This window comes from Anoplopoma fimbria, chromosome 1, assembly GCF_027596085.1.
Source record: "Anoplopoma fimbria isolate UVic2021 breed Golden Eagle Sablefish chromosome 1, Afim_UVic_2022, whole genome shotgun sequence".
In the NCBI taxonomy this organism is placed as follows: Eukaryota; Metazoa; Chordata; class Actinopteri; order Perciformes; family Anoplopomatidae; genus Anoplopoma; species Anoplopoma fimbria.
Genome location: NC_072449.1, coordinates 22198246 through 22216739, shown reverse-complemented (window position 1 = coordinate 22216739; position 18494 = coordinate 22198246). Strand labels below are relative to the sequence as shown.

General features: G+C 40.1%; 1 protein-coding gene across 1 annotated transcript in view; it reads left to right on the top strand.

Annotated features, from left to right (window-relative positions):
- cadm1b (cell adhesion molecule 1b) overlaps nt 1-18494 on the top strand; it is a 126471-nt gene that overhangs the window by 69243 nt on the left and 38734 nt on the right. The window lies entirely within an intron of this gene.

The window sequence follows — 18494 nt, the reverse complement described above, 5'->3', positions numbered from 1 at the left end:
GTTATCATCAGATGAAAGGTCAAGGGACCAAAGGAGACCCAAGATAAGACGGTTCCAAGCTATACAGTTATTAAACTTTAGCTATTAAAGCTATTTATGTTGAAAATGTGTAAACCAGGATGTTAAGTGTTTCAAATTGGTGTAATATTAGTATGCAAATGTCATTTTTAAGAGCCAACATTCATACACTGTCGTGAATATACAGGAAATGACTGACATTTTGAAGTACAATTAAAAAAATTAATATATATGTAAATTATAAAATGACGAGCCCTCACCCACGGTATGTCTGAATACTTTTGTTGGTTTAAACTGCTGCTGCGTGAAACCAAGCGACTGTTTCAGAGGAAGCCTTGTGCACAGCTGGTGCGCTGTTTCATAAGCCTGACAATGAACATGAACTTTAACAGGTTTTTTATTTCTGTGCATAAACATTTTAAGAGTCCAAGTGGTCCTCAGACTCCTACACACTACTATATGTGCAGCTTTTTAACTTCTAACTTCAGACAAAGAGAATTTGAAGATTGGTCAAATTGCTCCCAAAGAATGACTCATCTTCCCATCTATCTTCTCCGTCAGCTATTTTACACAGAAGCCTAAGAGGTGCTACTGCTGGGGGCAAACATGAATAACTGACTTTGTTATTGAAGTTGTTAAACACAGGTTTTGTTTGTACACTAACTTGCTCAAATGGAAAGGTTTCCTTGTATTATTGGCGCCTATATATAAATTAGTCATTTAATTTCAACAAGTTTCTTTCCACTTAATTAAAGTTCATCCTTCCAGGGTAATAATAACACTCCATCCTCTGCGATAAGTGAGGTGATACTGAATTTGCACAGTGCTATTGTGATCAGAGTAATAGTGGGTATGTGTATTTAAAGATATAATCCTCCCAGGCGAAGTGGCTTAATGCTTTTGAATAAAAGTGTCTGTAAGGATTGTATTTGCTAAAAGACAGGATAAAGATACAGTGATGTAGAATTTCATCAATTTCTCATTTTATTATTGATAGTACGTATATGTATCATAAAACAATAATGAACATGACAGAGTTGAATTTTTGATGCTAGCTAGTATTCAAAAAGGACGGATCCTACAGAGTTTGGTAAGCCCCTGACGTTTCCTCAAACGCCACCATGAGGTTGATATTTGTGATATTTATAGTGAAAAGCCCTGCGACAAGATTGATTGCTATGAAATTTTGTACAGACATTCATGCTCATCTGAGGATGAATTATAATGACATTAGTGATGTCAAATATCTGCAAAACTAATTACATTCCCATCAGTCTTAGTTGCATTTTGTAATTATTGATTACTAGAAATTATTTGCAATTATTAGCATGCTAAACTAAATTGTGAACATTGTAAACATTATCAAACTGCTCAAATCAGCAACTTTGACTATAGCTCAAAGTTTAAATTTTGCTGCTGACTTTTCATAGCTCAACCTATGAAATAATCAGGGCAACTGTTTTGATACCTGCGCTGTGCTTTACCTCTGCTAGGTTCTGCGCCCTACCTCGCCGTGAGCGAAGAGAATATTTCTTATTATGTTAAGGCAGCTTTAGTCTTGTTAAATGACATCCAGACCAAAGGAAGTGAAAAATAATGTGGCACAAGCAGTGGTGGAAAGTAATTTAAATAACATTACATAGCATATTTACCAAAGTAGTGTACCTAAGCACAATTCTGGGGTACTTGTACTTAACTAAAGTATTTCAAATGTGTGCAATTTTAGACTTTTAGAGATAAGAAAGTTGTTTTTAATTTGACAGACCCAGTTATAGGCAGATTCACATTTACAGGCTTTTAAATAGCATATTAAGTATTTTACAGTGTCTATAACCTTATTTTTAAGTAGATCCACCTCAGCGACATCATTAAAATGCTGTTTACTTTTCATACTTTTAAGTAAATTTTAAATTTTAATTTTTAAAGCTGAGAGTTGTTCTTTTGTACAGCTGAAGTACTGAAAGTTAAATTTAGCATCCCCCCTACTTTAAAATAGATGCACAATGAAAGTCAGTGTTTCGGCAAAAAGCACAAAACTTGAACTTTACCTTGTGTCATTTATTTATACAGAGAGACGGACCTTCTTTGCAGGCAAACCATTTCTAGTGAGAAGAGAGTACATTACATTAATCTGACTAATGAGCTATCACATTGAATAAATAAATGTACAAGAACAATCATGTATTTTAATAAGAAATGCTAAAGGCCACTCAGATGAAAAATTACCTTTCAAAAGTCTTAGCCTAAAGAATAAATCTGACTTCCCCATTTTGTTGACACGTACGGGCCATGTGAAGTTGATTTTAATAATTGATTACCAGAAAGTGCTGGGAGAGAGATTTGCTGATAAGCAAAAGAATAGGTCTGTGTTTTTGAATCACAACATCCTATCGATCCTCTTTGAATAACGCTTAGTAGAAGAGCCACAGACTTAGGGATTATTTATGGATCCCTCTTGACCTTAGCATTTTCCAGGGAGATTGTGTTTAAGGCTATGAAATTGCCTGCCAAATCTGCACACATTCAATGGATAAATCTAAAGTGACAGCAATAATCAGAGTGGAGAGATTAGCAGTTTTCAGCTTTATGTTTTTTACCCTACAAAGACATAGATCATCATCAGCCTCACCTGCAGTGTGGTCGCCTTTAGCCTTAGAGTTTTTTGCGACACCATTCTCATTTGTCACTTTTGATCCATCAACAATTTGCTGATAACAGAGACAACGCTGGAATATTTTTAGAAGTTGCATTAGCATTGAACCTGATTCCTTTTGAATTAAAATTTAAAGTCATCTCTGCATCCTAAATGTCTATGGTTAAAAATATACATTATACATATTAGGGCAGAATACCAATCAGCTTGCAGCAGAGGCTTTGTATTAAACTAAATAAATTAGAAATTACTTTGTTAGTTGCCTGACATGGAAATAATCTTCTTCTCTATCTGATTTGCCAAGAAACTTATTTTCACGTTATTTATTTTATTTCCTTCACTTGCTTCATTCGTCTGTTCGCACAATCTGCTGATGTTTGGGTCGAAGTGAAGATGCCCAGAAACAAAATGGTTTAAAGATTTGTTTTATAGAGTGGACTCTCCTTCCTCTTGTGCCAAACTAATACACAGCAGTTTGAGAGAGCAATCAACTGGAAATGGAAATCTGAGCAGCTTTAAGATGAAGCTCATTTTTCCCTTAAGAGCATAACTGTTCTTCCCAAAATGCGCAATTCTCTTTTTCACTGCGACTGCACCACGGGTATACTGGCTGATGTTCAGAGCCTCCTTCTGTTATACATTGTTTACACTTTTACTGTGCCTGATGCCTGGGATTACTTAACAGAACAATAGTGCTAGTGTTGCTTTGGTGTTTATTCAAAAAAATCATATTATACCAATTTTTAATAAGTCATCCTCCTACAAAAGGTTTAAAAGTTTTAAACTCATAGCTTTATTTCCATTTAATAAGTAATTCATTTAGGATTTACAGATTGGTTTGAAGCAACTGACCATTAAACCTAGCCACAAACAGCATTTATCCAATTATATATGATGACTGATTGAAAAGCGGTTTTATACTAACCAATAACATTTATGACTGCATACTTGATGTTTAATTAGAAAGTGAGGAACAAATCAGAGTTCAGAGAGTCCCTGTTAGTCATTATTTGCCGCCTGGGCATTATAACTAAATAGAAAGGATCAACCAAAAGGAAAAAGGGATTTTTGACAACCTGGCAACCCATAATTTGTTCTTATTATTGGTTAACTGATCTATAAAACGTAGGTGGATGACTTATTACACATGTATAAAGTAATTAAAAGCTTATTAACTTGTTATGAAGAGCCCGTTGAAAACCTGATACAAATAATTTGGTAAATGATGTGATAAATATCTAGACTGCTATTTAAAGCTTGTTTGTAGTGCATCAAAGATTCAGTGCTGTCCTCTTAAACAACTTTTCACTCCTCTTTTGTGGTAAAAAAAAAACCAACATAACAAAACCTTTGAAGGTACAGTTTCTTCCTTGGTTTGTTTAGAAGTGAGGTATTTCTCTTTTTAAAGCTACACCTCTCACACAACTGACTGAGGCAACACATTCAAAGAACGTGGAGGCAGAGACAAAGAGCTGTGATGTGATGAAAGAACGAGACACCGAGAAGAAAAGGCACACACAGGATAGTTGTCACTATGAAACAGCCGCTGATCTGTAATGGCACTGATATATTCACGATATAATCCGTGTATGTGTGCAGATCCTTCTTCTTCTTGGCATGCCGAATCAATACAGACAAAGCATCTACAACTACAAAATATCTACGTGAGACATTTGTGCGGCTGTACATTTTGTTGGCGTTCAGCTGAATATTAACAAGTCACTCATTGCTGGTGTGTATCTGTATATTCAAACAATATAGCTGTGTGTGAGCGGTGTGAATGTTGATATGCAGTTGTGGGGACCAAGTATTAGCAGTGGATTACAGGTGACTAGCAGGCTTTTGAATCTCTTTTCTGTGATAGCCTTTGAATGTGTTCACTCCCTTTGAAGTGATGTCAGTTTTAAAATATCTCAGCCCTTTTATGTTTAACCAGGGATGTTTGCGTTCAAGGATTCTTTCTTTTTTTTTTTTTTTTTTTTTGATGAAAGCATCACAACAGTCAGCATCCATCAAAGAGGGGGGAAAAGTCTGGGAAAAGTCCTGCACATAACGAAGCATGACTCGTTAAAACTCAACATGAGGCTGTCGTTGTGTCTGCGCCGGGTGATTAGGGTGCAGCAGCGGGTTAAAGAGTTGAATGACAGGCGGATCCTGACAGAGCTCGCTCCCTGCTCCGTCACTGAATTTGATCGACTGATTGTGTGTTTCGCAGAAGTAATGAGCTTTACAGTATGTGCGTAATGTGCCTGCAGCTAATTCGTATGCTGGATGAGCTAGCTAATTGTTCACAGTGCACATTCCCCAAGTCCCATGACTCCTCTGATTTGGATTCATTTAGCCTTTATTTTACCTCATTATACAGGCCCGTGTTATTGCCAGGTTGTATGTGAAGTATTTTGCTGTGTTGAAATTGACTCTGCTAATTTAATTTTAAAAAATCAACTGCAGGACCCTGCACCTCTTAAATACAAAGCAGAGTGGTGAAAGAAAAAGCAAAAAAAACATCCTCTTGTCATTCTATTGTTATGCTCTCAACAACAAGCTGCAACAGCTTTAATAATGTCCTCATATTGCAACAAAAAGAAAAAAATACCAGGCTGAAGTTGCCAATGAACTATGCTTCCTACAACCTGGCGCACAAATCAAATGTGAGGAGCAGTTGTGGGGGCATTTTCTTTATTTCAAGGAATAAGCTGGCTCTCAGCTAAGAGCAGTAAGGCTAGGAAGAGCATGCAGAGCTACAGTTCAGTAGGTCTGTAAGCCAAGGGATGAAAATGTTCTCTGATGCTGATCCTGTGGTTGCTGTGGATCCCAAACAGCAGCACAGAGAACTGACAAACCCGGCTATTTACTCTGGCATTCCAGTGGTGGTCTCTTCTCCGTCCAAAACAAACAATACCCTATGCATAGACCTGATCTTCCTGGAAAAACACACTCTCACCACTGCAAAAAAAACCAACAACATTCAAATGCCATTTTTCTGTTCACCAAAGCTCCCTCAGTCGGTGGGGCTGTATTAGCAGAATGGTTGGGATATAATAGTTTGCATTTAAATTCGAAAGAAAAGAGACTCCTGCTGGGGAGTTGAGACTCTTTCAGTAAAGATTTTCCTGAAATTTTTCTTGGTAATCATCATATTTGATTCATCTCTATCTCTCTCAGCTTGACTATGTGAGTGAAAGTCCATGCGTGTGTGTGTGTGTGTGTGTGTGTGTGTGTGTGTGTGTGTGTGTGTGTGTGTGTGTGTGTGTTCGTGCTGTGCAGCTTGGCACTCCACCATTGTGTGGGCAATGCACCCCTGAGGGTAGTACCCCACAAAGCAAGTAATGGCGCTAAGCATGCAGATAGAAGACTGATTTAGACTGAGAGGCGTCTCTAATCGTACGAGTTGTCAGAAGTGTTGTGCCGTAGATTAGCAGACTTCTCTTTATTTCCTCTATGATCATCATCTCCTCTGTGTTCATCGCCTCCTCCGGCAAGGATGGCTGTGTAACACCCTACATTCACATTTTATCATTGCTATTAGTACTAGTAATAGCAGCTGGATTATTGTTGTTGTCTGCAGCAGTAGCTTTTTTTTTTTATTAGAACCCTTGTTTTAGTATTATTTCTGTGGGAAGTGGTGGGATACAGTATGCAACAAAGAGACCACCAGACTTACAGTGCTTGGTAGCCTATACAGGGCTGGGTATCAGACCTCAATACTTTTTTGGACCCAAAAGAAATGTGTTTCTTCTGAGTTTTGAAAACTGTCAAATACTGAAAGTTAGCATCTAAAGCCTCTTGTTTATTTGGTTTTTTTTGTTTCTAGCTCACATTAGACACATTAAAATACAATGGTGCAAAGTACAATTGCCAAGTAAAGTTCTGCATGTACTTGTCATTTCGTAGGTTTTACTCCACTACATTTGCAATTTCAATAACTTGCAATAAGCATGTCAAAATGCTACATTATCTCACAGAAATATGTGAAATGACCATGGCCTCCTAACAGTTGGTTGTGGCACTTCATTTGGAAACAATTTAGCATCAATCAACAAAAATACTTTGTCAGGTATAACAAATAATAGATGATTTTTTTGGTTAAAATAAGTATGTTTCTTACATAACTTAACTTACATAGCTTTGAAGTAATTTAAAGTTTAGTTTTGGTTTCATACTGGACACAAACAGCGGCCTACTATGTGAAAGTCCTGTATCTGACCACTCTTAACTCCTCCTCATCTGGAATGTGATCAAAATATATTTATGTTTAACTTTTCATTGGTAATGTTTCCCAATGTGACTTTCCCAGCATGTCATTTTAACACGTTACATATCACCACCAGTTAATGCATTGTTAAAAGGCCCTGGTCTTTTAATGTATTACTATGAGGTCAGGCTGAAAATATAATATATTGTTATACATCAAAACAAAACAAAAAAAATATGTAAAATTAGTATATCTCAACCAACTATAACATTAAAATGCTATTTAATCATCCACACAGTAAAACAAATCTAATAATGTATTGTTTAATAGCACTAACAGGGGCCACTCTGATAAAAATCACAATACATCCTCCACTGCATGAATCCCTGCATTATTTACTCAGCACAATGTCTGCGTTCTAATTGTACACAGGCAGCTGAAGCAAAGACGGATACAAATCTTTTTTTATCTGAGGTGAGATGCGCAGGGAGAGATAAGGGAAAGTTGTGTGATGTGATCTCATTAGTATGTGTGTTGACTTGAAGGTACAGACGCATTGTGCCGCGGCCGAACACACGACGCAATAAGCTCCTGTGAATATGTGCGAGTCTGTCAGTCAGTCGGACTCCGGTTCGCTTGGTGTAAAGCGCCTTTGATGTTGTGCTGCAAGATCTGGCGCTCTGATCTGGAGCAATATATACAATATAATGTTTCTCAACCCGACATCATTGCCGCATGTTTCGTCTGTCCTCATATTCTCATCCTGCTCTCAAAACAAATTGACTCATTCCCATTAGAATAAACTGCAAACATTGGCAGTAAAATGTATGGTAATGGTGTCGGAGATGCGGTCGCACAGTGTATCCCCAAAGTAGTTACAGAGGTGTCTTTGCTGTTTCTGAGAAAGAATTGGAAAAGTCATTACAACTTAAACTGTGTAAATTGCTGCAACCAAATGTGACCACCCTAAGTTATGTGGGTGGTTCACTAACAACAAAGTCTAACTGGTATGAAATAGAAACACAGCCACACAAGGCTTGGCATATAAATTTGGGTATACTTCCTGCTGCATTCTACTGCTTCTTTGTTTACACCCAGTGCCAGTTGGGGGCACATGGAGATTAAAGAGGTAACTTTAACCTATGGAAGCTGGAAATAGCAGTGACAGAAAAATCAAGAGAACAAAAGCAACGGGGATCGTAGTGAAAGCGTCAAAGGCAGCGAAGGGTTGAGGAGTTCGAAATTGTTTGAATGATCAAGAGGTTGCATATTCCCCTAACAAGCTTAGCAAACTGAGCCTGTGGAGGTTTCCTTTTAAAGAAGTGTTGACCAACAATTGTTAACCCACAATACACTGGCAAAACAGACAGAACAAACACATCACCTTGGGACACCTTTTGATAGTTTCGCATTGGGAGGTAGTTTGCAAAATTAGTTTTTGTCAAAGCCAGACAGAATGGAGGCGGAAGCCCATTCAGCCCAAGTCCTACTGTGTCTTTACAGAAGGAGCATAGCCTTGAAAGGTTGGGTCAACCAAATTATTATTTTTTTCTTTCATTTACCCCAAGTGGTTTCGAGGCATTTAGTTTTAGTATTATTTGCCAAGGTTTTTAAACATCTGACTTTGACTTCTGCTTCCCCCAAAAACAAGTGAATAGATTTTTCGTTGACTGTATTACGAAATCTTCATAACTGAGCCAATTCCATCCAATCAGTAAAATAAGACACGAGTAAGAAGAATCTTTTAGTTCTGTTGCCTTACTATATCTGGACATTGATCCTAACATTTACAGCAACAATTTTCACACCCACTTAATTGCAGCAATCTGTGGCTGAGGCAACATTTCAAGACACAGCTTTACAACAACTTCTACTAGCCGTGTGTGAGAGGACAGAAAAAAAAGCCTAAATCAACATCAGATGCTTTAGATCCAGCTTTTCATAAAAAGTAAAATATGTAAAATTTACAGAAAAGGACACTTCATTTTAGATAAACATAGCAACATGTTTGTAGGTCCCCAGTGATGGAAGGACTTGGCGTTCACCTCCCAGTGCTGTCTGTCCACATGTAGTTTCCATGTCTTCCTGTTTGTCTAAACATTTTCTCAGCAGGTTGTAGGATATCAACTGTAGAAGCAGTGAGTCAAACAAATGAACTCAAAAAAGCTTGTTTGCTTTTGACTCACTTCTAGACATGTTCCCCCTTTGATCATACTGCTTTCTGCTTTTTTCCTCCCAAACTCAACAAACATACAATCACGGGGAGTGGAGACTAAATTGCTCGTTTTTACAGATGCGAATGTGGACCCCGGCAGGCCTCGCAGTCGCTGAGGCTAATTGGAATCCAAATATGGAATAATAAACCTACGCTTTGCACCATACCACTGGTCGTCATTGTTATACCCCCTCTGGGACGAGTCTGAATTCCGGCAGCAGTCAGGCTCATAGCGGTGCTGCTTTTTTTTATTTTTTTTCTCAATGCGTTTGAGTTTGCGTGTGTTTCTGGCCTGTCAGTGCGGTGCATCAGCAGTCGTAACAGGCGGTCCCTGTGGAGGGCAGACTGACAGGTAGGTAATGATCAAAGAGGCTGTTTCCTGTGTTTCATGTTGGGCTCAGAGAGAGACACATCTGTACTGCTGCTGCCTCTTCCCTTTCATGGGCTCTGGTTGCGGATAGCACTCGCTCATCTCGCACACGTGCATATGTACGCGTGCGAGCACAAACCTGAGTCATTTTGAAACTCGTTATATTAACAGCTGCTAACACATTTCTCAGATTCAGCCTCACTCTCCCCCCATGCCACATCCCCCAACGTCTAATAAATCGCTGAACCCTTGTCGCCTGCACGCCGACTCTCAGTCATCTCAACTGTCATCTGAACTGTATCGCACATCCATAAAATATTTACCTGAAGGGGGAAACACAGGCAAAGCCACCCAGTCTGTCTCCAATTGGACCCCCCTCACCTCCCTCCCCAAGTGAGCAGGACTATCTCTCTGACTCAGGTGCCAGGCCACTCACAGATATCTTACCCTCAATCTTGTGTCCACACTCGCCAGTGGCTGTGTGGACGGGTTTGTACTCCGCTCCGCTCTGTTCAGCCTGCTGGTTTCTGTTTAATCAATTGAAGCAATTCAGATTGTATTTGAGAAAGGCCCAATCTCATCTCAGGTTGGATGTTGTTGGAAATGAAGTGCATCCTTGAGGATGGGTGTAAAAACAGCTTCACTTTATCTGGAAGATTAAAACTTCAGGGTCACGGTAATCTGTCTTAATGAAACTGTCAAGTAATCCGAGAATCTGTTAACTGTGTGTGTGTCTGTGTGTGTCACGCTGGCGTTTTTCGGGCACTCGCTTGTGTGCATGTGTGTGTTTTATCGAACTGGATTTATACATGATTTTTTTAATTACTGATTGGCAGACTTGAGGGTTATGTGATTGCAATGAGAGGTAAATTAACTGGCAATTAACCAATGTTAAGGTAATTACGTAGCCAATCAAATATCCTCAAAGCAGGTAGCGGAAGGATGAAGAGCTCATTCAAACACCTATGAGAACTACTCCTTTATGCACTCTTAGCCCTCTTAATTTTGCAGGAAATTGTATTTGTACAGGAAGCTCTAGATTGTGCTAGATTCACACCTTTCTACCACCAGCCAATAGGCCCTTTCTTAATACTGACTTTGGACACAACCTGAACCCTTCCCTTGAGCCTGATTATATGAATGTATTGTTTTGGACTAGGAGATTTTGCTTTCCCAAAGTCCATGAGCATCTTCCAAAAATGTGAAAAGGTACAGAAGCGTATCCCAGAATCTGCTCAATTGCACATGCACATAAAATAATTGTCCAAATACTGGTGTAACCCTTTCGCGTCCAGTTTCTTAAGGTTTGAAATATCTTATTACTCCATACTGTCTCACAGGAGCTTACATATCATATCGTTTATCAACTTGTTCAGACTTTTATTTGGAGCTATAGGTTGTTTTCACTGAGTGAAATGGCTACATGCTAATAAGATGCAGTTTGTGTTTGACCATAGTTGCCTCAGAATGGTTTATTATTGCAGTTGATGCAGCTAATGGCGCCTTTAGGATGTGCAATAACTATATATATATATATATATATATATATATAAATAATTCTATAAGTTATTTGTTACACTGGGTCTTATAAAGTCTTGGTTGCAATCATTGCTGTTCTCTGTTTAATACAATGGTAGACTTTTGGACAGTTTGTTGGAAAAAATGTGACTTTTGATTAGGTCACCTTTGACTCTTGGAAATTCTAAGAAGCAGGCTACACTATCTTCTGACTTCTACAGACTGAAATGTTTAATCAGTTATTCAAGAAAGTAATAATCAAAATAATTGATAATGTAAATCATTTTAAATTGCAGCCCTTCTTCTGACGTAAACCTCATAGTGAAAACTGACAAAATGTAGCTCATTAGATGCTATTTATCTGCAGACACTCTGTTGCCTCAAGTTGGTCTTTGTCACCGGTAGTTTAAGATAAAATAAGATTGGATGAGATATCATTGCAGCCCACTGCTCCCCCGGGTATGGGTTAAATGCAGAGAAATAATTTCCCCATTGTGGGACTAATAAAGGCTTAATTAATTAATAAGCAATAATTGATCCCTACAGGGGAAATTTGATTTTTGCAGCAGCACAAGGACCTAAAGTACAAAATTAGAGGCATAAAAAACTGAAATAAGAGTAAGTAAAAAATAGAAACTATATGAGAGTAATTTGAGACAAAATTAAAAAAAATGGCGGGATTAGCAGCAGTAAACTCATCAAGTCTAGTACATGTAACAGCGTACACTGGACTAATAGTCTAAAATGAAGACATGCTACTTAGTGTTTGTCTGTGCTTAAGGTTGTTAACTGTTTTATAGCCGGAGGAGTGAAAACATGAGCATATTTTTACTGACATGTACCTAAAGCTGCGGTAGACTGTTGCTCACTGCAACATGTCCGTCCTCCTCTTCCACAAACGGCTTGTCAATAAACACCAGTGAACTCAAGGCTGACCCTTTTTTACAAACCGAGACTGGCAGCTGATCCCTCTGAAAACCAACTGAATCTCTGAAAGGGGGGAAGGGATGTGTAGCTGGCGAGCACGGAAAGCTTCAAATGATTGATAGCCATTTGTTTTGCCTGCTTAATACAACATAAACTCTCCAGCGATTCATCACAAGAGTGAGGGTTTTCCACGGTGCCTCTGCAAAGCCCACTAAAAATAATTCATTTTCTGCGAGCTACGAGCCAGGCACTAATGTTAAATATTCATGCAGGTCCAGTCTAAATGATGTGGCCATTGGCACACAGTTAGAGCACACTCTGAGGAAGGGAGGAAATGTCAAGCTGTGAATAAATGAAAGCAGTGAAGCCGTATATTACCCTGCCATTGTGAATTTACTATACTGTAGTTGCCATTTCAAATGGCCACTTCAAATAGATCTCTTCTATAATCAATACTCTCAGTAAAACGTCGAGAATATTGCCACGTTGGCAATAATCTGGACTTGTTGCGTTAGCTCGTCCTTTACTTACTGTTATTAATGGCAAAAAAACTATTTTTACATGTTACCTAACATAACAATGATCCCAGTGAGCTCCCAGTTTAAATATGGCTCAATGCTCTGTATCAGCACCGGCGTGTTTGTTGCCTAATTTGTGCCTCATGAATGCTAACAGAGGTGCTATTTCTGTTGTAGGAGTCGGCGTCTTCAGTGAAAACAGACAAATCAAAGCGACTAAGTTGACTTTCTTCAAAGATGTCGATGCACTGCGAGCGCCTCTCGTCACATAGATCGATATGGCTTGAGCCTATGCAGCTGTTACGGTTTGATTTGTATTGACTGCCACATCACTCAACCGCATTCGTTTCTGAGGCGTTTTTTACAGCATGGGCACGCTGACATGGAGAAGATGTTGTCATGGTTGCGCAGAAATAGTTTTTTAACGTTATAGGTCATCTTCTGCCATGATATCAGTAAGCGCAGTGGAAGAAAAGGGCAAAATATAATAGAACGTACTGGGTTGAGTATCCATTTAGGGGAGAACTCAAATAGAGAGCATAATGTCCGCTGTGCATCATTTGGATGGAATGGGGAATGTTAAATGGCCTCATATTGACAGACACACTCTACCAGTATTCATTTTTATTACACACATATGCCGCTCACATTCACGCACACATTTCCTCCCGCAGCCGCTGACTAATGAGGCCTAGGGCTGGAGATGGTTCCATCAAGGAACTTCCCCCTCTTTCTCTCCCTCTCTAACACACACACACACACAAACACACACACACACACACACGCACACACACACACACACACTTGCTCTCCCCTCTCTCAAACATGCACCTGATTGATAGCAGTGATTTGACTGAGAAAAGGGAAATGGGAAATTGAAAAATGGTGGAAGAAGATTGGAAACAACGTGCTGATTATAAACTGTGAGGAAACAAAAGGCCTTCCCTCTGCCTTTTTTCTTAGCACGGAGGTAGCAGGTGTGTGTCTGACAGGTGCCTGATTGAGGCGCACAAAAGACATTACAACTGCAAACAAATGGATGTGTTTAGCGTCCCCGGATACAGTTAACGTTTTGGGCTGATAGATGTGATTATGAGTATATGAGCAGTGGCAGCCAGAGAAAGGGCGCAGGTGTTAAGGAGAGTGTAGCAGAGAAGGAGGCATGTTATTGTTGTGGTGATAATAATCCATCCATGCAATTAATGGTGTGTCGTCACCAAGGTCATCAGCCTCGGGGATGTATTTAATACGTCTCATATTGTAATAATAAAGCCTCTCTCTGCTGGAGACACAGCAGGCGCAGGCCCACACAGATTTATCATCATGAGCAAAAAATAACTGCAACTGCGTTCTAAATTCACTGATTTACAAAATAACATCAATTACCTCAAAGCCATCGCCACTTATTTTGGTCTTTTGATGTTTATGTTCTCATGTTTCAGGGGAAAAAACAATAGCACTTTTATAACAGTGAGAATAAATTAGCAGCTACCTCCTTGTGAAACAGCTTTGTGTATTCCATAAATGAGGGAGCGTCTTGGCCGAGGCCCCGGTGGTTTAATATTCTCTGAGAGCTTCCAGACAGTGAGTGGTGGTGCAGCAGCTGTCTCTTGACCCTGCTGGACCCCCACTTACCCCTATGACCACCTCCTTTTCACTGGGCAAGCTGTGGCGATGACAAGCCTGTCAGAAGCTTCTCCTAATGTCCTAATTACCCCTCACACACACACACCATACATACGCGCACACACAGAAAGGCTTGTGCAGATGTATGCACATTCATAGTGAGTAAGCAGATCTGCTAGCAGACAGCAAAGCACACACACACATTGCTTTTGCGAGCATTGCTCATGTGAGCTTTCCTGGCAAGAGACCATACTTTATAGGTGAGGCATTACATCGTCTCCTGAAAAGAAAAAGAAAATATCCTCCCTCAAGACTCTTTGGAGGCTTTGATTTGAATCGTTCTGCATGCGTTTTTGATCCGGGCAATGCTGCGTGTTGAATCAGAGCTACAGTTTCTCTCCTGTGGTAACAAACGCAGCACTCCTGCTGCAAGTCTTCTTTTACAAAGAAACTGAGACCGGGGCTAAAAAAGAGGCTTCGCAGCAGTGCTTGCTGACTCTGAAGAGGAAAACACAAAAAGATGCAGCGTCACCCGAAATAGAAAATCCGAATGAGATGTGATGTGTCACTTCACCAGAGGTTAAGCTTGCCTTGGCTTTAAGCAAGAATCTCTCTCTGCTGCGTTGGTTTTTAGGGTGCGACGCGACACTGCCACTGCTGCACTTAAGTCCATGCTCAGTCAACCAGTCTTGTTAACATAACGGAGTGAATGATTGTGCCTTGTAGGAAAGAGGAAATCATTGTACTACCTCCCAGCGAATGCAGTTGGTTGGTGATTTATAGACCTCTGAAGTTACTGCATTTGTCACAATCAGCATGATTTAATAGTTTGCTACTATGATGCTCTTCCTGCTTCATATTATGTTGATTTGAGACTTCCTCTCGTAGAATAGTCTTGTTTTGTTATGCCAAATGACCTTTTGTCACTGTGATATTAAGCAACCGCTTTCTTTCTTTTTTTTTCATTTCACTTTTGCTTTCTTTTTATCCCATTTTGATGCTGTTTCATTTGTGTAACGGGGAGAGCTCGTGGCTGTCATGTGACGAGGCTCTGTGGAACAGCAGCCTGGCAGCTAAAGTAGTCAGATATGTGTTAGTGTTCTCTTTTTTCTTGACACGACGGTGTGAGCTGAATGCTACCTGAGTTGTCATTAAAGAGGCTGGCTGCTGTTTGCACCTTCTTTTTGTGTGCGTGTCAGCAGCAGAGACGTCTTCGTGTGTGTTGTGAGTGACAGGACCCAGTCACACACGATAACAAACCTTTTTGGTGTTTTTAAAGGAATTACTGAAGCTGAAATGTCTTAATTTTAGCCTTTTATTCATAAGAACAACCATCTAGTGTTATTTATTATGTGCGATTGTGGACGCCAAAAGCACTTTACTAAGAGCAGGCAGGGTACCAAATTCAATATATCTGCTTTTTATCTGACAGCATTTCTGAAGGATTATCCCTTAATCCTTCAAAGTAAAAGATGTCTTCAACTACATGTGTCCTCCTGGCTTTTCATAAGTACAACACAAACATTCCAGTCATAGATCAGACATTTACAAAGCAAATCTCATTAACAGTGAGCAATTAACCACCTCTGTTGGAATGCTGGCGAAATCTCCTTCCTATTCCAGTTTATCGTGCAAGAACATGCTTTGCATCTCCTGTAAACCAGCCTGATTAACATGTTTAAATCGACCCTAGGGATAATTAATCTGAGGATTCCCATTAGTGTTTGCAGGTGAGCGTTTTTTGATATCGCGCTGACAGGTTGGGCTGGATTAAGATGTGCCTCACTGCTGATAATAAAAAATAAAGCAGGTCAAGCCTGTACAATGCAACTAAATTACTGATTAATGCACCTAACTGCATAACCAAGCCATTGCAGGCACAAATGCATCATATGTTAAAGTGGTGGACTACAGTAATAAGCATAACATTATTGAACATGGAAATAGTAGTTTTAGGTTCAATTGTATGATGCTATCTTCAGCAGCACATGGAGTTGGGTTCCAACAAATAATCATTTTTTTTACAAATTAATTTAACAATTAGTTTCTCATTTATGAGGTGTATCGAAGGAAAGAAAATAGTGAAAATTGCCAATCAAATCACATTTTATTACAGTAAACTTCTTGTTTTGTCAAACAAATAGTAACGAAACCCAAAGATATTCAGCTTACTGTCACAGAATACAAATAATATTATATATATATTCTAATATAATGTGTACCTGAAACTATTATGCCTGGCAACAAAGACTTACATTAGTTGTCGGGCACTGTTTTTTCTTCCTCTTCCTCTTTTTGCGAGGACAGCCAAACTCTTTGATCAGTTTCTTTTGTGAAAATCCTGACCTCAAAAGTCGTCTGTGTTTATCGGGTCCACTCTGCAGGAGCTCGCTTCTCCATCCGATTTCTTGAAGAGAAAAAGTTTGAAGCCCACCTCTGATCCCTCTAATTAAATGAGAACACAGTGGGCTACACACAGTCAGAACGCATCGTTCCACACACACACACGAAGGCAACCAATGGGGATCTCTATGGGGAACTACACAGAGTTCCAGCATCCAACTCTGTTGTGTCCTCGTATGCAGTGCGATCACACACTAGGTTGACATGCAACACGCAGGAGATTATGAGCATAAATAAGCAAGGGAATGTTTTACCTGAAAGGAAGAACATTAATTCAAAGGCATCACACTAGTACTGAGAAGAAACGTTGCCTCATTAGTGTTACCCCACTGCTTTTGCTGAGCAGCATCATATATAGAGAGAGAGAGACTATGTGCCACTCTTACCACACAGTCAGCCAGTCTCATGAGATCTTAGTTTGCCTCACTGACCAAAAAAAATAATGCAGATTATTATGGATTTGTTCGGGTGGCAATGGGTTGAACACAGGTGCCTAAATGCCAGAGCACTTGGAACCTCACGTCTTATAGAAAACATAATGGAGTGTAAAAACATGACCTTTCAAATGTTCACAAGCCTGTTTGCAGTAGGAAATGTAAATGTAAAAACGGGGTAATGCTCCATTTTTTGCTGTTTCTGCTTCGGATGAAAAGGAGAAGAGGTGAGGAGACAAGGACAGACATTATTTGGAGGATGGTTGGCCTGCCTGCTCTCATCCGCCTTGATTGACAGATTGGTGCAACGGCTGCACTCGCACGAATGCCATCACACGCATTTCCCCAGAAATCTGTCTATCAGCACTGTCTAAGCAGAGCGACAGCCATGACATCTAATCACAGGCGAGCTGGCACCTCATAACTTCTACCTAATGTGCTGCAGGTACAGAGAAGAGAAGGGGAGCACGGCAGACAAGCCACAACGCTATTTATAGCCCCTTCAGAGGCCACCAGCAGGAAGTGGATCATACTGAAGGGTTAGGGAAGGTGTCACCGCACTATAGCACAAGTCTCTCTGTTTAGATATATGTAGGTGTCTGTTGACAAGATTAAACACTGATATGCCCCAGTATTAGGGTGATACATTTCTCTTTTTTACTGTCTTGTAACATAAAACGAGGGCAGATATACTACACATACACGATGATAATGAGTAATTTACATAATGTTGCTACAACATAATAATTACCTGGCAATTAAAGCAGCTCAAAAGCCTCATTACGGGCTGTCCTGAGGGCTGGTTGGACTGGGGATGCATACGCTGTGCTCATTCAAGCTCGAGTTTGAGTCTGGCTATCAACCTCGCAGCCTCATTTTGTTCAGATCCCTCTCAGCTGAAGCAGAATTGCCCCAGAAGCCTCATTAAGTTGAATTAACGCATAATAAAGACACTGTTTTGACTGACACCTGATGTTTTAAAAAAAAAGCAGAGGCTTAAGCAGTGTGAGATATTGAAACAGGCGCCTGGACAGTGTTCAAAATTTGTTTCCCATCGAGTGTGATTTGTCACTCAAACGTCTTTTGTCCTGAGGGAATTGCTGACACATTGAAATTGCACAAAGGAGTTTAACAAGGACATGTGTCATACCTTACACCCTTATTACGCCAGCAATGACAAGGGAGACAAGCAGTCACTTCGACATACTGTACGCCCGGCACTGGAGCCCGCATTGCTCTCAGCCAGAGTTAAAGAAGCTCCAAAGTGTGTGTGTGAAATGTCAATATATAAAAGACGGTGTGTGAAATATAAAAATGTAGAGTATAGAGTATACTAGAGTGTATGGGTGTGCAGCAGAGGGCAGGGGAGAAAGTGTGTGTGTGTGTGTGTGAGAGAGAGAGAGAAAGAGAGAGAGAGAGGGGATGGGGGGGTTGTTTATGAATAGCAGACAATGAATGATGGAAGCTCTCCCGAGGGTACAGGCCCTGAGCGCTGCTGCGGGGACTTGGGAACACGCCAGTCTCCCATGCCCTGCGAGATGCCAGTTTGGGTGGGCACCGTTCCGAATGGGTGCTCTCTTCTCCAGGATACACCGCAGGGTCCCAGGGGAGCGCCTC